This window comes from Alligator mississippiensis, chromosome 16 (genome assembly GCF_030867095.1).
Source record: "Alligator mississippiensis isolate rAllMis1 chromosome 16, rAllMis1, whole genome shotgun sequence".
NCBI lineage: Eukaryota > Metazoa > Chordata > Crocodylia > Alligatoridae > Alligator > Alligator mississippiensis.
In genome coordinates this window covers 13,172,226-13,191,912 of record NC_081839.1, presented here as the reverse complement: position 1 = coordinate 13,191,912, position 19,687 = coordinate 13,172,226, and the positions used below count along the sequence as shown (strand labels likewise).

Below are 19,687 nucleotides of genomic sequence, written 5' to 3'. Positions count from 1 at the left end.
ACAGGTTTAAAATGCGACCTGAGGAAGGGCACTTGGGCTAAGAAAAGACTGTCGAAAACCCCAAGGCTGAATCAATTCAACCTTTGCAGATTAGGCTGAACCAATAAGCAAGTGAACAGACATTCATTTTGATTCTGGAAATGCAGCCATATGTCTGCAGTGCTCAGGCCAGAAACCGGGGGAAGCTACAGCATGTTTCCCTGCCTGGCTGGAGCAGACAGCCTGCACAAGGCTAGCCCCCTCACTCTGGGGGGTAGAGGGGTGCAGGGGGGGTTGAGTTTGAATTTGGAGGGGAACTGGGACAGAAGTTCAGTAAACCAATTTCACCTAAATAAATTAAGTCTCATATTACATTCATCCAGGTTTATCTTAAACCGGTTTTGGCCATTTTGAAAGCAGTTTATGTACACTGAACTGCAGTTCTGTTACAGGTTTGAACTGGTTTCCAATCACTTATACCGGTTTATGTGCAACTTGTCCTTAGCCTTGATGACCAAAGGCTTGTCCAATACGTCTGTCAACTATGCACTGGTCAAACAAAAGACATCACAGAAATCCCTGACTTTTTAAAATGAAACTTTGGGTTTTAAAAATTTGGGAGGAGGTGTACGTGTCAGGTAGACTCTCTAGCATGAGGGCTGCATGGCATGGACTCGAAACAATAGCCTTACAAATGCCAGCTGCGAACACACGAAGCATACAATATGGGATAGGCTTTACCCCTGTAACAGAATGGGCCTTCAACTCTAGACAGACAGGGTTCTGTGGGTAGATGTGATATTTTAAGCTATCAATTTAGTTGGTCTAATAAAAGATATGACTTCCACCCAAACAACCTTGTCTGCCTGCGGCCTTAGATCAGCATGGTTACAGTCAACAACCCTTCAAATCTAGTTTCTCAACTTGGGCCAACTTATAGCAAGTTTGACTACTTTATTTACCCAGGTAACGAGGCCAAAACTGAACTTTTCTTTCCTCAATCTCTCCTCACCCTATTTTGTCAGAGCCAACAACACCATCGTCTTTCTCACAACCAGGCCAGGAATCGGAGGCATCGTCCACCGTTCATTTCCTTGTTCCACACGGCCGAGACGTACTTACATATTACTACTTCCTCTACAATACCTCCAAAACTGGAACCTGCTTTTTCCCTGCACAACTAAGTCTGTTATGAAGACACTCAACACTGGGAGCTGTAGTGCTTTCTACCAGCTCACCTCACTTGAGTCAGCCACACTTCTTTTTAACTTGCAAACCAGGTCCTTTATTTGAAGGCTTCTCAGCAAAGGAAGTCAAACAGAAAAACTTCCCGCTTCCCTCTCCAGGCTAATAAACAGTACTCAGCCTTTCTCCCTCCAGGCTGTAACACAAACAGTGCCTTCCTCCAGGCTACCAAGGCTCTCCAGCCTCATCAAATTCCTTCTGCCTCCCTCATCTCGTTCAGCTAGCCCTTTTCAATGTTTCCAGCTGGGCATCTGACCCGTGGCCTGATCCCCTCCAGCGCCACTTCATCAGCAATACTATTAACAAGATGTGCTGAGACTGTGACCCATGACAAGTATTCTGCACTGATCAGCTGTCTGCTGGATGAATTCAAACAAAGATGTGTGGATTTCAGGGAACACAGCGATGAGTTGAAGCTGTTTGCAGATCCATTTGGAGCGGATGCCACCGATGCTCCTGACACATTCCAAATGGCACTAATTGACATCCCAAATAACGGTGCCTTGAAGAGAGCTTTTGCAGAACGTGACCTACTGACATGTTCTAGTCAATACGTTACATGGCACTCTTTCCCAAATCTCTTGAATCACGCACTTCGGTTCATTGCACTGTTTGGCAGCACGTATTGCTGTGAGCAGCTTTTCTCAAGAATGTAAATACGTGAAATGCATAGGTAATTGCATGCTAATGAAGTAAACAGAGGCAGAGCTTGAGATAGGAGGAGATATGGGTGGAACAAAGGAGGAACCAAGGTGGAGGAAATGTTCATGAGCATGAACCAAGGTGTGTAAAATGTCAAAAAAACCCTACTGTTCAGTGCAGGATCCCAGTTGGTTGTGTTTTTTGGGACCTGGCCTGAAGCTGGCTCCATTTTGAATAAAGCTGTTGTGAGCAATGTGTGCTGGTGTTTGCTCCCTGCTTGCTCTGGCTAGTGAGTAACAGGATCCATGAGCAACTGGATTGTCGTCTCCCCGGTCGTTGGGCTCTGCGTGGAGTCGGGGATCTAACAGCCATCTGGTGCAAAATGTCTGGATAGTCAGCCACACTGGCTATGCATCCAGAGACAGAGTACCTCTGGATGTGCAAATACCAAAAATACACTGTAGGTGTCCAAAGAGGCCACTTAGGCGAGCAGGGAAAAAGAATATGCCAAGACCTAGGACTAAGCAGGCCAGCTATTGCAACGCTTACACAATGCTCTCTGCAGCACAAGCACTTATTTCATGGACAGGCAAAAGCACGGACAAGGGATGAGGAGGATGTTAAAAAGCTGCCTACTAAGTTCCAGTTATTCCAAGTGTTCAACAGGTAATCCCCAGAGCTGGTGTGCCTCGCTACTGGTGACATTCCCCAAGAACCAATTATACAAGGCGTGCTGAATGCACAGCAGTTAGGACAAAACATCTTATAGACATTTGTTGCTGATCGACTTGTGCATAAAGCTGTCATCATACGTGCACCAATCTCAAAGTTAAAAACTCTTGCTTCCATATATACAGTACAGTTAGCAACAGAAAAACACAAAACAACAGACCTCAGTCATCAGAGCTGATCGTGAACTATTCAGACGCCTACTTGTGTGGATGTCGATAACCTCCTGAGGCAAGAACTCTCTACTGTACTGCTATCACTGGCTACAACAAACGGAAACTTGAGACCAGCAAACAAAGCTTAACTACTCTCCATTTTGGAAGAGAATATTTCGTAGACAAGTTTGAAAACAGCCCTGACTCCAACATGTGTAGTGATTGATGGTGTGGCTGTGGCTCGGGCCATGGGAAAACCCAAGGATGCAGTGACTTTTGGAGAACATGTGGATGCTTTTGCAGTGAATATCGTGTCCAATTTCAAGGAACCTTGCAGCAGGGTAGATGTTGTGTTTGACTGCTACAAAGACCCGTTGATCAAGGATGTTACTAGAAAGCGTCGAATTGGGAAAGGAAGAAAATAAGAATTGGAAATAGCAGCAAGGACGTCATGTTGCCTGTGTAATGGAGAACAGTGAATGAATCCAAGGAAAACAAGGCATGCAAACACTTGTTAGGTTCCTCAAAAGGGAACGCCTACAGCAAACATTACGTGGCAGTCAGTGGTGGTAATGATGGTTATGCTACCTCAACTGCAAGAAACACAGCCCACCTCCACTCCACACAAGAGGAGGCAGGCACCCACATGATCTTGCTTCTTTCTGAAGCAAAGTCAGAAGGATATAACACAGTCATTGTCACAATGTGGTAGCTCTATCCAAATAAAGCTTCTGCTGACCTGACCCAGAAGTTTGCTGCGTGTTTTCCATAACAACAAGCAGTGACACAGATGTCCTATTGCTAGTGATTGCACTCTAGCCTCGTCTCAGCAGTGAGCTGTGGATGAGAAAAGCCCATCAAGAACTTAATACATTGCTGTGCACAAGGTGGAGTGCTGTGATGAACTAAGGGACAGGCCGCTGGTTTTTCATGCCATCGTGGGGTATGATATCACAAGCTAGCTTGCACGAATTTCTAAAAAGTTTGCTTGGAAGATCTGTGAAACTCCCCATCTCCTGTCTCAATTTGAAGTACCTCACACACCAGATGCCCAAGTACTGGCCATTAGACAGACTCAAGGCCCCCCATGGAGGATGCCAGCGCTTAATTTTCGCTTATTTTTTGAACTAAGTAAGAATAATTTTTCTGTTGCAAACAGCTCAGAAAGATCAATCGCCACAGACAGGGCAGAGCTGTTTTTAATACTACGGATCCCCATTTAAAACTTCTAGTTTTTTCTTGTGAAGTGGGTTTGCTGCAACCCCCGATTGAGAATCAATTTCTAGACCAGCGGTCCTGAACCGGGCTCCATGTACCCCAAGGGGGTACACAAAGCCTCATCGGGAGTACGTGAGATATATTTCATACACCATCTAACACAGGTCGAAGGGCCTAAAAAATGTCTTGACAATTTGAAATTGCTGAGGCTTTAGTGTCGTTAAAATGCACGTGCGCATGGAAGCCAGATATCCTATTCCTTCTCCATGCCTCAACCTTGCACCAGAAGCATTGCTCCAAACACCTGTCACTCAATCATGTAGAGTCAAGTCTTTGAACGTAGTTGTGCATTCGAAGTTATTGTGTTTGCATTTGAGTTTTTTACTTCATTTTTTTTATGCACGTGGCGGTTCCACACAAGTAACAGTATACATCTGCTTTTTCCTTTCATTTTGGTAAGTACCTATGTTCAATTTTAAATTGCTACCAACCGACGAAGTATATTTTAAGGGTTTTACTTTGCACTATTTTTCAAGGACTGAATTCTTGCTTCGTCCATAGATTTATCATGTCAAAGAAGTGTTATTACTAGGATTTGCATGTGCAGTTTGGCGTTACGTTTATGCTTGATACAGATGATTTACAAAAGCCACAATGCTTCCTTCGCTCAAAAGGTACTTTGCAATGAATATATGAAGCCATCTAAACTTAAAGAGCACCTTCAGACTGTTCACCCTGAAAATACTAAAGACCCAAAAGCTTTATTAAAAATCAAGCAATCACAACTTGAAACAAGCACACTCTCCGATCGTGGATTTACTCCCCAGAAGCCAGCGCTGGAGGCAAGTTATCATGTGGCATTAAGGATGGCCACAGAAAAAAAAGCTGCATACCATCACAGAGACCCTGGTGAAGCCGTGCCATGGAAATGGCCGAGCTGATGTCTGGTAAAGATGCACAACTAAAAATAGCACAGATCCCCCATACAACACCATTCACAACCGAATCAAGGACATGTCAGAAGACATACGCAAACAAGTAGTGGAGCAAGTCAAGAAAAGTCTGATAAAATTGGCTTGCAGTTGGATGAATCAACTGATGTCTCAAATTGCGCACAACTTCTCGTTTTTGCTTGATATGCGCGTGAGAATCATGTCAAAGAAGAATTTCTTTTGTGAACTGCTGAAAGAAACAACGAAGGCAGCAGACATTATGGCTACGATAAATGAATTTTTTCCTTTTTTCCAGCCTTTCCTAGGACCTTGTAGGAGCTATTTGTACTGATGGTGCTCCTGCTATGTTGGGGAAATATTCAGAGTTCACCGCTCTCGTCAAAAAGGTGAATCCAAATGTGATCTCTAGTCATTGCATTCTCCTCCCTCTTACTTGAAAGATGTGTTGGATGTTGTCATCCAGGCCGTCAACTTGATCAGAGCAAGGGCATTGAAACACTGCATGTTCAAAGCGCTGTGCGAAGGAAGAGATTGGGTCTGAACACACTGTACTTCTGCTTCACACAGAAGTACGCTGGTTATCCAGACAAAACGTTCTGACAAGAGTTTTTGAACTTTGAGATTTAATTGAAATGTTTCTGCATGAAAATGGATCAATTCTGCTTCAGTGTTTCATCGGTCCAAACTTTGTGGGTTGTTTGGCATACCTCCCAGATGTGTTCAGAATTCTAAACTCATTGAACATTTCAGTCCAAACTCGTTGAACATTTCAGTCCAAGGTGGAGAAGTGACTATCTTGGAGGACAAAAAAGTCAAATCCTTTCAAGAGAAGTTGGCTCTCTGGGGAAGAAGAGGGATTCCAGTAACTTTGCCAGTTTCTCTCTGTTTGATGAAATCACTTTAGATCCAGTGCATCCAGGGGAACCAAGAGTTCATGAGAGTATTATTAGGCAGACAAGGTTCTTTGGGTGAATCTGACCTTTTGTTAGATCAACTTAAATAGTTGGGAAAAAAATTTTAAGTAAGCTTTTGGGTTCAAAAACCCCTTGTCGGGCTGAGGAAGTTTCAGCAATTGGCATGTGCTCTTCCTGGATGGAATGAAGACCAACACGAGTACAACCTACACCCTGCGAGTATTATTACGCATCTTGAAAATCTGAAAGTCACCACAGAAGGAATTATTGCAACTATTCAGGTAGTTGACATTTGGGTAAGGAGCCTCTTTACCGCTTCTCTCGAACAAATTAGTGGTGCCAACCTGGCAAAAGATGAGCTACTTGATTTGTGCAATAATCAGAAACTCCGTGTCAATTTTGAATCAATGAAATTGGAACTATTCTGGCGCAGACTTGGGGAGGCATATCCCACTCGGACCAAGCGAGCTTACCAAGTTCTAGCTCTGTTTGTTGCAACCCATCTCTGCGAGTCGCGATTTTCAGTGCTTTTTGCAAAAACCAAAGCGAGGAACAAACTGAGAGCTGAACATGACGTGCATGTGGCTGTCTCGAAAATGTCGCCTAGAATTCAAATGTTGGTTGATAGTAAGCAGCAGCACTGTTTGCACTAATAAGTTTGGGCATGTTTTGCCATTTGACACCAAGTGATGGTTTTTTGTACAACTTTTTATGTGCATGGAATAAATAAAGCTTGTTTAAAATGAAGTCTTTGTATGAGTATCTTGCTGTTTTTATAATACACGAGTACACGTAGTTTGACATAAAAATTAATTTCCCATTGAAAGGGGGTACATGAAGTCTCACTCTGAGACCAAGAGGTACGTCAACTGAAAAAGGTTCAGAACCGCCGTTCTGGACCCTTGTATCAGATCATGGCAAAACCTGCTGCCTTCTCTGGAGTCATCACTAAAACCTTTTTTTTTTACTTCGATACCCACATTATTGACTGCTGTCTAGGTCTTCGTGGCCCAATACGTACTGCAGCCTCCTAATTTCTGGCATTAAAGCTTTGTTGCTTGGGTAACCCTGACCATATTCTCTCTCCCTACAGGCTTCGCACTGCTTCACCGTTACACCTGATACGAGCTTGCAGTCATTACCGCTAAGGCATTTATCATCTAGGTTCTCTGATCGTACTAGTCCCTGGCACTACCAAGAATGCCACTCTCCATTGCCCATCCCCCCCACAAAGTCATTTTTCTCCTGGCTGCTCTTTATTCCTCTACAGCTCGGAGTGGGGAAAACAGGACATTCTGGCCCATCTTGTTTAGATAAAACTTCCAATTCACATTTTAAAAAGAAATGCTTAAAAATAGTAAATAAATAAATAAATAAAATTCAACCTCCTCAGAGCGTAAGGTACTATCTGTGATTTGCTCTGTGGTATGGCTTCAAGTTCCTCATTAATAGCAATGCCTTGTGTTAGAGATCGCACGCTGAAGCCATGGCTCCTTCCCTTAAAAGCAGCTTTCCCCCGAGCAACACACAAGCAAAACAGTCCCTGTACGGCTGGGGTACACTGGCACGCGCAGTTTGGAGCGAGCGGTTAAGAGTCAAGGGGGTCTCTTTCAAATCACGGAAGTGGAGAGCAAATCTTGACTATGACAAATTCAGTGTAATGGCAATGTTTATTTTCCCCACTTGCTGCTCCAGGGCTGGCACGGTCGAGCGCCTCGCTGGACCTTTCGGTTTCGACACGAGAGAAGCGGCAGACCCGGCTGTCGGCCGCGTCGCTTCGCAGCCTCCTCACGGACACGCGCGCCGCTGCGCTGTGCTTGTCTTTTCAAACCGTCGCTGGTTACCTTCCCGCCTCGGTGATGAACTCTAGTCTAGAGAGCGAGGCCAGCGGCCCTCCCCCTTCCTAGCTCACGGGCAGCCCCCTCAGAAACACTCGTTTCACTCGAATTTTTGACAAGGAAAAATTGTTTTTCCTGCTGCTAAGAAAGCCCCGACAGCTCAGACCGGTCTGAACTCTCTGAGCTCCTACGCGACCGCCCAGCTCACGACTCGCGCGTGCAGCGCTGACACGGCCACTGTCGTCCGGCACCCCGCCACCGGGCCGCAGCATCTACCGGGAGTAAAGAGTTTAATCCACGAATTAACTGTAGCTGTGACTAAGGAAAGCGCCCTCCGCACAGCCGCGCTGCCGCAGCAGGGCTGGGGGACCCTCGGGTGCTGGGGACACACTTCCTGCTCCGCGCCTGCAGGCCGGACCCCGCCCAGTCCCGGCGCCCGCGGAACCAGCGGAGCACGAGCCCGCAACCGAGTCCCCCGACCGCGTGCCGGAAAAGGGCGGCCTACGGTCATATTTAAAAGCTCTCAGCCCGGAGGGACGTCCGCCACACCCAATTAGCTGCTGCGGCGCCCAGCGCCTATCCACCAATGAACGCGGGTATGAAAGAGGCAGCGCCCGCCCTTGCCCCGGCCCCGGCCCCGCCCCGCCGGCCCGGGGGGGCGTGGCCTGGGCGAGGGAGCGCTCGCGACGTGCCGGGGAGGCGCAGTGCGGGCGTGGCTGTGTTGGAGCGCGGAGCTCCGGCCCGGGGGGCGTGGCCTGGGCGAGGGCGCGCCTGCGCCGTGTGCGGGACCCGCAGTGCGGGAGCGGCCGCGGAGGAGCGCGGGCTTCTGAGTTGTGGGGCGGGGCGGGGCGGGGCGCAGCTCCGGGCTCGGGCAGGGGCTCGGGATGCGCCCGGGGAGGCAGCGCGGAGCTGCCCGCCCGCCCACACGGCTCTGCACGTGCCCCGAGCCGGCATGCGGGAGCCCCGGGGCCGCCTGCTCCTTCCCTCCCGACCCCAGCCTCAAAACATCCGGGGAGCCCCCTCCTCGGCGCCTCCGGGTGCTTAGTGTTACCTTTTACACGTGGCTGTTCACTAATTACTGTAAGTTTACATAGTGCTAATTAACGTTCATGTTGCTTACTAGTCTAATTATTTCTCATTCTAACGGTGCATGATTATCATGACGTTAATAAGATGATTTTTAACATTATTATCATGACATTAATGAAATTATTTGTAAAATCTGTTGGGCTTGCAAAACGCGCTCTGCATATCCAGCTTCTTTTAAAACAGTTGAACGGGAGCTAGAAACCTGACTGGGCTGGGCATCAGCTAATCATTATTATTGCCGTACTGCTATATCATAATTATTCTTTATATATTATTGTAATTATTGTGACTGGCTGTATAGTGTTCCTGTTTTTGAAAGCCGGTGTGTTTTCTGCACTCGATGGAGGTGAACAACTTTTCTTTTCACCTCCCCTTTTCTTCAGTTAACTCTGAGACTGGGTCACCCGCTGCAATTCGCCCTCCGTGCATTTCTTGGTTGTGTCGGGGGTGAGTTTTTGGGGGAGGTAAAAATCCTTTTAAAAATAACTACATAAATAAATAGGTCTATGGCTGCTTTTTGGGGGGCTGGGGAGAAGCCCAACGTTGCCTGCGGGCCCCGGCTCCTCCATCCCACCTACCAGGCTGAAGTTGATTGCTTCTTCCCAGTTCCTTTTTCAAAACTAATCTACACCCAATCAAAGCTTGTTGTTAATGAATTACACATCTTAAATAGAATTTCATGACATATTTGCTAATGAATATGTAAAATAATATTCTGTATCAAATATAAAGGTCAGATTAGGATGGGATTATGGGGCAAAATACTTCTTGGGCCACCCCAAACTGCCTGTTGGCGCCACAGGGGACTGTCCCAGAGCACCTTGACCACAGCGTTGCCTGGCCCAAAGTGCGGTTTGCCCGTGCTGGCTGCCAGCTGACACCCCCCGCCCCTGTACTAAATATATGGGCGTGAGTTAGGAACTAGTTTTGGGGCTGCGATTTTAGCCAGAAATCCTTCTTGGGCCACCCCATGACAGACCTGTGCGCCATCGGGGACTCTGCTGGACGTCTCTCACCAGTCCTGCCCAACCCAAAACACGGCTTGCCCGTGATAGACTGCGAACTGACAGCGTTCCAGCTTCTGTACTGAGTATATGGACCGAAATAAGGACCCGGATTTAGGGCTGGGATCATGGCTAGAAATCCTTCTTGGGCCAGCCCACGCCATGCCTCTGTGGCACATGGGACTCTCCTGGTTATCTGCGTAGAGTCCTGCCCATCCCAGGAAACGGTTTAGCTGTGCCAGGCTGCCAGCTGATAGTCTGCCCAGACACCACTAACTACAGGTCCCTGAATAAAGAAGTGGGATTTGGGTTGGGATTAGAGATGGAAATGCTTGTTGGGCCACCCCGTGTTATCACTCTGTGGTACCAGTGGACTCCCCTGACCACAGCTTGCCTGGGCCAACTTGTGGTTTGGCCCTGCCAGGATGCCAATGGACAGCTCCCCCAGCCACGGTACTAAGTATGTGGGTTTGAGTAAGGAAGTGGTTCTTGGGCTGGGATTATGGTTGGAAATCTGTTCTGGGCCCACCACAGCATGTCCCTGTTGCACCAGGGGACTCTCCTGCTCTTCCCTGACCAGAGTCATAGTATCATAGTACTTAGGGTCAGAAGGGACCTAAACAGCTGATCAGGTCTGACTCCTTCCCTCAGGCAGGAATGGGTACAGGATCATATCACCCCAGCCTCCTCTTGAAGATGCAAGGAGAGCACCACCTCCCTTGGCAGCCCTAAGCGTAAAGTAATGTTTCCTGGTGTCCCACCTAAACCTTTTCTCTAACAACTGGAGGGGGTTATTCCTAGTAACCCTGGGGGGAACAGAGCCTCCCTCAATTCTCTCTGGTCCCCCATAGTGAGTTTGTAAATTGCTATCAGTTCCCCTCTCAGCCTTCTCCTGTGGAGGCTGAATAGGTTCAGGCCTTCTAGCCTCTCTTTGTAGGGCCTGCCCTGCTGCCCCATGACAAGTGGAGATGCTGGGGATTGAACCCAGGACCTCATACATGCAAAGCATGCGCTCTACCACTGAGCTACATCCCCTTTCAGAAGCTTAACCACTCCCTTGCTGTCCTGTCTGACTGAAGACATGGTTTGGCTGTGCCAGACCATGAACTGGCAGCCCCTGCAAATAGTGTCCTAAATTTATGGGTTTGAATAAGGAACTGGGTTTTGGGCTAGGTTGTCGACAGGAAATCCTCTTTGGGCCACCCCACACCATGCCTCTGTGGCACTGGATACAATCCCACACCCCCCAACCAGAGTCTTGCCTGGCCCAGAGTGCAGTTTTTGTGTGCCAAGCTGCCAACTGACAGCCCCCCATGCCCACTGTACTAAGTACATGGACCCAAATAAAGACCTGGTTTTGGACTGGGGTTATGGCTGGAAATACTGTTTGGGCCGGTTCCCCCATCCCCACTGTACTAAGTATACAGGCTCAAGGAAGGAATTTCTTGTGTGCTGGGATTAGAGATGGAAATCCTTCTTGGGCCACCCCACACCATGCCTCTATGGCACCAGGGGACTCTCCCGGACACCACTGACCAGTCTGGCCCGGACCAGAGCGTGGTTTCTTCATGCCAGGCTGCCAACTAACAGCCCCCCATTCCCATGGTACTAAGTATACATGCTTGACTAAAGACCCGGCATTTGGACTGAGATTGCAGACTGAATTGATGACCAATGTCTTGCCTGGCCCAGATGGTGTGGGGTGGCCCAAAATGGATTTCCAGCCATAATCCCAGCTGTTACCAGATTTGCCTGTCACTTTGGGGTGTGCTCATTTATTAGGGGTACATTTCTAGGGTCTTTGCAATTCTATCAATGTGCTGCTTGTGTTACCTGTGTTTCTGTACGGACTGTATCTCTGCCTTCTGCAAGTCCTCACCCCCAGTGGAGCTATCTTGCAGGACTCCGTTTCAGTGGGGCTGGGTTCCTCCAGCCACTAAATCAGTCAAGTGCGCGTGCGCACGCACACACACACACACACACACACACACACACACACACACACACACACACACACACTAACATGACATGCCTGACCTGGCCAGGTTTATCAGGCTGACACCTTCACATGCCAGGAATCAGTTCATTAAGGTAACACTACACTGCAGTCAGACACCAGCACACAGTGAACAGAATCCCTCTGAATCCGGCTGGGTGTCCAGTGCTAGACTTTAGGAAAGCTGATCTCATTGCACTCAGGCGATTAGTCAAGGAAGCACTGCAGAGTAGGAGTTTTGAAGGGATGGGTGCCCAAGAAGGGTGGCTGTGCCTAAAGGAAACGATCCTTTGGGCACAAAGCAAGACGATCCCCGAGCGAGGCAAAAGAGGGAAAGGGGCCAGGAGGCTTCCATGGCTGACCAGAGAAATCCAGGGCAGCCTAAGGGCCAAAAGGGGAGCACATAAAAAGTGGAAAAAGGGTGAGATCACTAAAGATGAATATACCTCCTCTGCTCGTGCTTGTAGGGAGGCAGTTAGGCGGGCCAAAGCTACCATGGAGCTGAGGATGGCAACCCAAGTAAAGGACAACAAGAAATTGTTTTTTAGATATATTGGGAGTAAAAGGAAGGCCCAGGGAGGAATAGGACCCCTGCTAAATGGGCAGAAGCAATTGGTGACACATAGAGGGGACAAGGCTGAACTCCTCAACGAGTTCTTTGCCTCAGTGTTCCTAAGCGAGGGGCACGACAAGTCTCTCACTGGGGTTGTAGAGAGGCAGCAGCAAGGCGACAGACTTCCATGCGTAGATCCTGAGGTAGTGCAGAGTCATTTGGAGGAACTGGATGCCTTTAAGTCGGCAGGCCCGGATGGGCTCCATCCGAGGGTGCTGAAGGCACTGGCCGACGTCATTGCAGAGCCACTGGCGGGAATATTCGAATGCTCGTGGCGCACGGGCCAAGTCCCGGAGGACTGGAAAAGGGCTAACGTGGTCCCCATTTTCAAAAAGGGGAGGAAGGAGGACCCGGGCAACTATAGGCCGGTCAGTCTCACCTCCATCCTTGGTAAAGTATTTGAAAAAATTATCAAGGCTCACATTTGTGAGAGCCCGGCAGGGCAAATTATGCTGAGGGGAAACCAGCATGGGTTTGTGGCGGGCAGATCGTGCCTGACCAACCTAGTCTCTTTCTATGACCAGGTTACGAAACGCCTGGACACAGGAGGAGGGGTGGATGTCGTATACCTGGACTTCAGGAAGGCCTTCGATACGGTATCCCACCCCATACTGGTGAACAAATTAAGAGGCTGTGATGTGGATGACTGCACAGTCCGGTGGGTGGCAAATTGGCTAGAGGGTCGCACCCAAAGAGTCGTGGTAGATGGGTCGGTCTCGACCTGGAAGGGTGTGGGTAGTGGGGTCCCGCAGGGTTCGGTCCTTGGACCGATACTCTTTAATGTCTTCATCAGCGACTTGGACGTGGGAGTGAAATGTACTCTGTCCAAGTTTGCAGATGACACAAAGCTATGGGGAGAAGTGGACACGCCGGAGGGCAGGGAACAGCTGCAGGCAGACCTGGACAGGTTGGACAAGTGGGCAGAAAACAACAGGATGCAGTTCAACAAGGAGAAATGCAAAGTGCTGCACCTAGGGAGGAAAAATGTCCAGCACACCTACAGCCTAGGGAATAACCTGCTGGGTGGCACGGAGGTGGAAAGGGATCTTGGAGTCCTAGTGGACTCCAAGATGAACATGAGCCGGCAGTGTGACGAAGCCATCAGAAAAGCCAATGGCACTTTATCGTGCATCAGCAGATGCATGACAAATAGGTCCAAGGAGGTGATACTTCCCCTCTATAGGGCGTTGGTCAGACCGCAGTTGGAGTACTGCGTGCAATTCTGGGCGCCGCACTTCAAGAAGGATGCGGATAACCTGGAGAGGGTACAGCGAAGGGCAACTCGTATGGTCAAGGGCCTGCAGACCAAGCCCTACGAGGAGAGACTAGAGAAACTGGACCTTTTCAGCCTCCGCAAGAGAAGGTTGAGAGGCGACCTTGTGGCTGCCTATAAGTTCATCACGGGGGCACAGAAGGGAATTGGTGAGGATTTATTCACCAAGGCGCCCCCGGGGGTTACAAGAAACAATGGCCACAAGCTAGCAGAGAGCAGATTTAGACTGGACATTAGGAAGAACTTCTTCACAGTTCGAGTGGCCAAGGTCTGGAACGGGCTCCCAAGGGAGGTGGTGCTCTCCCCTACCCTGGGGGTCTTCAAAAGGAGGTTAGACGAGTATCTAGCTGGGGTCATTTAGACCCAGCACTCTTTCCTGCTTATGCAGGGGGTCGGACTTGATGATCTATTGAGGTCCCTTCCGACCCTAACATCTATGAATCTATGAATCTATGAATCTGACACCCTCATGGGCCAGCTTTCAGTTCATTAGGGCACGCCTGAGCCAAAGTGGGTCCATCAGCCTATACAAGCTGATCCTCTTACGTGTCTCAAACTCAGCACATCCCAATCTTTTGCCCTAACTGTCCTAGTAGTGGTAGCCTCTTGATGAGCGGACCCCACAGTATTTCTGGGCTTCACAGGGATCTTTGGCTTAGGTAAAAGAAGCGTTGCTGCAGAGCAAGTGAGGAAGGGAAGTAGAGAAGGAAAAATGCATCCAGTTACCACCAGTTTCACTATAAAAGTTATTTATTGTGAAGCATATGAGTTTTATAATGGTACTAGTAGTAATAGACATGCAAGGGGAAACAAAACAATTACAATATTCCCCTGGTTTAATTGAGTATTTGGGGAAACTTAGCTGAAGCTTAACTAATACAATTTAGGTTCAGAAAGCTATGCCTAGAGACAAAAAGAAAGAGAGAAAGAGGGAGAAAGAGAGAGCGAGAGCTGGGGTGTCACTGTTCCCAGGCACTCCGGTGATTTGATGACAAGCAAAGTTCCCAGCACGATCCTTGAAGGGAGAGGATCTGTTTCTGCCAGCTTCTTGGGAACACCAGCGGGTGGTGTCAGAGAGATTTTTCTCTCTTGAAGCACCCTGTTTGCTGCTTTACAGCTTTCTTATCCCCTTAGTCCAGCCTCTTCAAAGCATTCTTTTAATTGTGTAAATGAAGAGGGTCCCAAGCCATAAGTGACAGGGAAAATCCTGTTATACAAACAGTTTCAGTTTAAATGAATGACCTTTCTCAGTGACCAGGGGTTATCTGGTTTGGAACATCTCAAGAAATGGATTAACAACCAGCAAAAACATCAAGTTTTAAGGAATAACCAGACACGTAGGAGCCATCTTGAAATTATGGGGTTTTATTTTCTTTTTTTCCAATTCCCTTCCTTTTACAACAAGGTGTCTATGAAACGGCATCTTGACATTTTCTCTTAACTTTTTAATCCTGAGCCATTTTGGTTGTGGCCAGCCTCAAGGCACTCATGCTTACAAAATCAAATGGAGACGCGCAGAACTGAGACAGGTTTTCCTGTAGATTGTCTGAAGAGGCTTCATCTTTTGTTAAGTGCACTGACGGCGTCTGTCTTGGGGCAGTGGATTGTTCTTGGTGCTGTGTATTGAGCCGGTCCCTGAGGGAATCATGATTAATCGGTAACTGGTAGCAGCCAGGCCTGCGGTGATCCCAGGTCCCATGCCTCAAAACAGACAGTTGCACAAGCACCCATGTCACGAGTTTTGCCTGTCAGCAGCCGGAGGTGCAGGCCCCCGAGCCCAGAAGCCCTGCACCGATCCCCTCGACAGCTGGCAGGCTTCGTGGCCTCAGCAGGGGCCACCATCACTGCAGTTTTCAGCCCACTGCACCTTAACACACACGGTCATCTATGTCACGAGTTTTGCCTGTCAGCAGCTCGAGGTGCAGTTCCCCCCAAAACCCTGCACCAATCGTCTTGAAGCTTGGCAGGCTTCATGGCCTCGGCAAGGCTACCAGCCCTGCAGCTTTCACCCCGCTGTGGTGTAACACATACACGTGACATGAGTTTTGCTTTCAAGAATGTGGGGTGCAGTTCCCCCGAGCCCCTGCACCGATCTTCTTGAAACGTGGCAGGCTTCATGCTCTCAACAGGGGCTGCCACCCCTGCAAGTTTCTCCCAAATCAGACAAAAAACACAGCTGTAGATATTTCATTCATTCCCCATTATACCCTATGGCCGGGTCTCCGAGGCGGCTCCAAAGCTTCCTACTCACACAGGCCAACTAGTGACTATAATGGACTGCAGAACCCAGATCTACTCTAAGCAGAATTACCTCTATCGTCACATCCACAGCTGCCCCATTCAGGCCATGGAAAACTGTCTGTGCACCAGGCATGGCAGGACTGGCGCTGGGACAGTTGGCTGTGCCGACCTCAGAGAATGGGAGAGCTTTGCATCTCCCTGGGTGATTATAGGATCGTATTTCTGAAGACACATGTACTTTTGGGGCATCCAGAAGCAAAGACACACATTTTAATGGGATGGAAAGTGGGTCAAACCTGTTTCAAAGGAAGTGTAGAGAGAGTGTCTGATCTTATGGGGAAGGGATGTTGACTGTCAGCACAAAGACTTCTTAAATGAGCTCTGTACGATGGGAAACAGCAACGGAGAAGAGGTGGTGGGAGGTAGCCAGCAAAATCAGTGGCATTTAGGAGGCAGCAGCGTAGTACTTGGACGTACCAAGTAGTTATTTCATCTCAGTGAGCAATTTTAATTCATTTTTAGCAAAATCTTAAAAACTTGAAGACCTGGACTTCTTCAGCTGTGACATCACAAACCTGAAGGATTACAGGGAAAGGATTTTTGAGCTGCTTCAGGAGATCACCTACCTAGATTGATTTGATCAGGAAGGTAATGAGGCCCCCAACTCAAAAGATGAAGATGATGAGGGTGACTTCTCTAAACATGCAGTCATTAGTTATGCCATTCAGTCAGTATCTAAATAGAAAATTCAGACTAAAGTGACTGTGGAACTGCCGGACCACAAATCAGCTACATGTGTCAGGTGAAGGCCAGTATCACGTACTGCTCCTATTGGGTAATGCGGGGGGGGCGGGCAATGCACTTGCGAAGAGAGTAGTCATGGATGCTGTGCACAGCTAAAGGAGAGCTGCACTTAGGAAAACGTGAGTACACATCTTTACACTGAGCTATAACTATATAATAGCAGTTATTTTATTGCTGGTACCAAAAGCTTTTTTTTTTTTTTTCATACCCATCATCTCATACTCGATGCTGTGGCACATTCAGTTCTGTGTTTTCTCTTCCTATAGAAAGAGGAAAAAGAGGGATGTTACTTCTAGTCCTGTCTTTTTTTAAAGATTTCTGGAGAAGGTTTTGTAGCTGAATTGAGTCAGATTTCAGAAGCTCATTTAAGATGAATTTACAAACAAGCCTCTGAGGTTTAAGCAAAGCTGTAAGGAATTAATTTACCTGCCTTTCAGAAGGGGATGAGGAGGATGAAGCAGATGAAGATGAAGCTGGTCCACCAGGAGAGTACAAACAAGGTGAAGATGATGGAGGTTCAGATTTGGGGGAGAGTGAAGAGGAGGAAGAAGCTGGCCTTTCATACCTGATGATGGACAAGATCCAGGTAGGACTTACCCTATTCTACTGTAAGGCTCAGGATTTTCTTGACACTGTCTAGCTATAAACGTGTAATAATTTAAACTTGTATAAGCAGAATCATGTAAATCCACTATCATATATGTGCAATAGAGTACTTTAGAGAGACACCTTTTACTATCAAAGAAGTGCGTTACAGTAGGGGAACCGCCGCTCTTTGGTATTCTCCGTTATCTTGCTCAACATGAAATGCTGCAAGATTTATTACTTCACTGCCTTGTAGAATTAGTGTCATTCTGCACCAAATCACCACGTCAGATTTAGAGGAGAACATGGCCGAAACAAATCCACCTGCCCTACCAGGATGCTCACAAGTGTCTGGGGCGCTTCAGCCTTGAGAGCCATGCCCTCACCGTCCAGATCTGCAGGTTGTCAGGTGTGGGGCTGGGGCTTCCAGGCAGGGGGGAGAGGGTGAGTATGGAGGAGCTAGGGCCTGAGGGTGCAGGGGGCTGATCAGGATGTGAGGGCTGAGGCAAAGGGGAGACAGGCTGGGAATCGAGGAGTGAGGGCTGGCCACAGGAAGAAGTCAGGGAGAGGCTGGAGCTGTGGCCCTGGGAGTGCCATGGGTTCGGCCATGCAGGGGAGAGCTGGGGCAGGGAGCGGAGACTTCCCCTGGGTGGGAGCACAGGACCTTGAGCTGCTCTTAGTGGAGGGAGGTGGGTGGGAAGTTGGATCCTGGCATTTTGGGGAAGGAGAAGGGATTGGACGCTCCTTTCACCCCACTTATCTCAGGGCCCTTTTCTTTCCTAGCCAGGGGGGCAGAAAGCCCGTGTGATGTTTGCTGAGCTGACCTGCAGGGAGCCTGATGGATGCAGGGGATGGGAATGGGGCTCTGTTGGGTTCGCTGCTCTGGGAAGGAAGCGCGTTAGAGCAGAGCAGGCGTGAGGACCAGGACTTGCAGGTTGTGCCCTGCTCTGGCTCTTCGAAAGGAGTGCTGTCCAGCATGCCATAGTGAGGGGCATGGTTTGGGAGGACTCCTGGGTCCTGTTTCTAGCTGAGGGAAGGAGGGCAGGGGGTGGGAGGAAGGTTTTGTGGCTCAAGACTCCTGGCTTCTTTTTGGGATCTGTCACTTCCCCAGAATGAACCCACAAATCATCTGTGCTTTGAGTCAATTGATACCTTGGGTGATGCTGTCAGCACATACATGGAGGTGAGTGGAAGCAGCATGGTGGGAGGTGTCCACTGCCCTGGTCAGAGGAGGACGGGGTTGGGGGAATACTGGGCCCATGGCTCGGATTCAAGGGTGGATGGCGATACTGGGCTTGGGTGGCCTCATGGGTCCCATCTGTCAGGCAGAGGAAGGTAGTAATAGGTGCATGGGTCAGATCCCGGCTGGCATGGATGGGGTTCCCGTCAAGGGGCTGCATTGAAGCAGAAGGGTTACTTGGCTGGGGGTGAGCCCGTGGGTCCCACGGGAGGGTTTGTATACTACAAGCAGTGCCCTCCTGCCAGGGTCCCCGTTGGGTCCCAGTCGTGCCCTTCCCTGCCCAGCCCTGTCCTGGCAGTGGCTGATGGGGAAAATGTGGGGTCTTTCCATTCTCCTTCAGCATGGAAATGGCCTCTGCTTTGCCTCCCACCCCGCTCATGCTTTGCCTCCTGTCTCCTCTTCACAGCGGTTATCAACGTGAGCCATGATGCGATACGCAGACCAGCTGCCAGCTCTGGGTGGTGGAGGAGCAGTCCATCAGCCAGGTCAACGGCGACTTCGACTGCAAGTGGGAGGTGCTGGAGGCCTCAGGCCAGGTCAGCATTAACTGGCCCCGGGAGTGACCTTGCTGTGGGGAGGCTCCTCGAGGACCTGCCCATCCCCTCTCAGAGACCTGCCTGCACAGCTTCACGTGCACCCACACCCAAAGGACTCTGTAGAGGGGGCAGGGTCACAGGCATGGTTGTGGGTTGAACTTTGAAGATGTGGGGTGGGAGTCTAATGTAAGACATGTTTATTTTTAGAGCTGTTCTTCTACACCTGCTGCTTTCCCAGGAGAGAGAGACTTAATTGATATGAATGGGAGGAGGGTTGTACTGGAATGGTCTATTTTAGGCAGGAGTGAGGGCTGTCCTTGTCCCATTGCTGGGTTCCCTGCCCCCCAGTCTGGAGAATGGCTTGAGCCTTGTTTTGCTTCCACCCAAGAGGATTATATTAAAATATAATAAAGGAAAAGTGGCTCGTGATGGGTTTTATTCTGAAGGGGTAGGAGTGGGGCTTCACAGTACTGGCAGGAGGGACACCCCTGAGATTGCAGTGGACAGACAGACTGGGCTGAGGCATGGGGATGGAAAGAGCTTCCCTGTAAGACACATGGCTTGTCCCATCATAGACAATGATGGCTGAAAGGGACCTCAAGAGGTCACCTGGTCTAGTCCAACCCCCTGCTT

General features: G+C 49.0%; 1 long non-coding RNA gene and 1 other non-coding gene across 4 annotated transcripts; one reads left to right on the top strand and one right to left on the bottom strand.

Moving 5' to 3' along the window:
* The first annotated feature begins 8,467 nt into the window (after positions 1–8,467).
* LOC132246466 (uncharacterized) lies at positions 8,468–19,472 on the top strand. 3 transcript variants are annotated; one of them, XR_009457779.1, is made up of 4 exons: positions 8,469–8,753; positions 17,131–18,461; positions 18,925–19,054; positions 19,262–19,472. It is a non-coding gene; the product is annotated as an uncharacterized LOC132246466 (long non-coding RNA). The 3 variants fall into 3 exon arrangements; XR_009457778.1 differs by having other exon boundaries at positions 8,468–8,753; positions 18,925–19,472; XR_009457780.1 differs by lacking the exon at positions 8,469–8,753 and adding an exon at positions 16,398–16,537 and having other exon boundaries at positions 18,925–19,472.
* TRNAA-UGC (transfer RNA alanine (anticodon UGC)) lies at positions 10,730–10,801 on the bottom strand. Its single transcript has one exon. It is a non-coding gene; the product is annotated as a tRNA-Ala (tRNA).
* Positions 19,473–19,687: the final 215 nt, after the last annotated feature.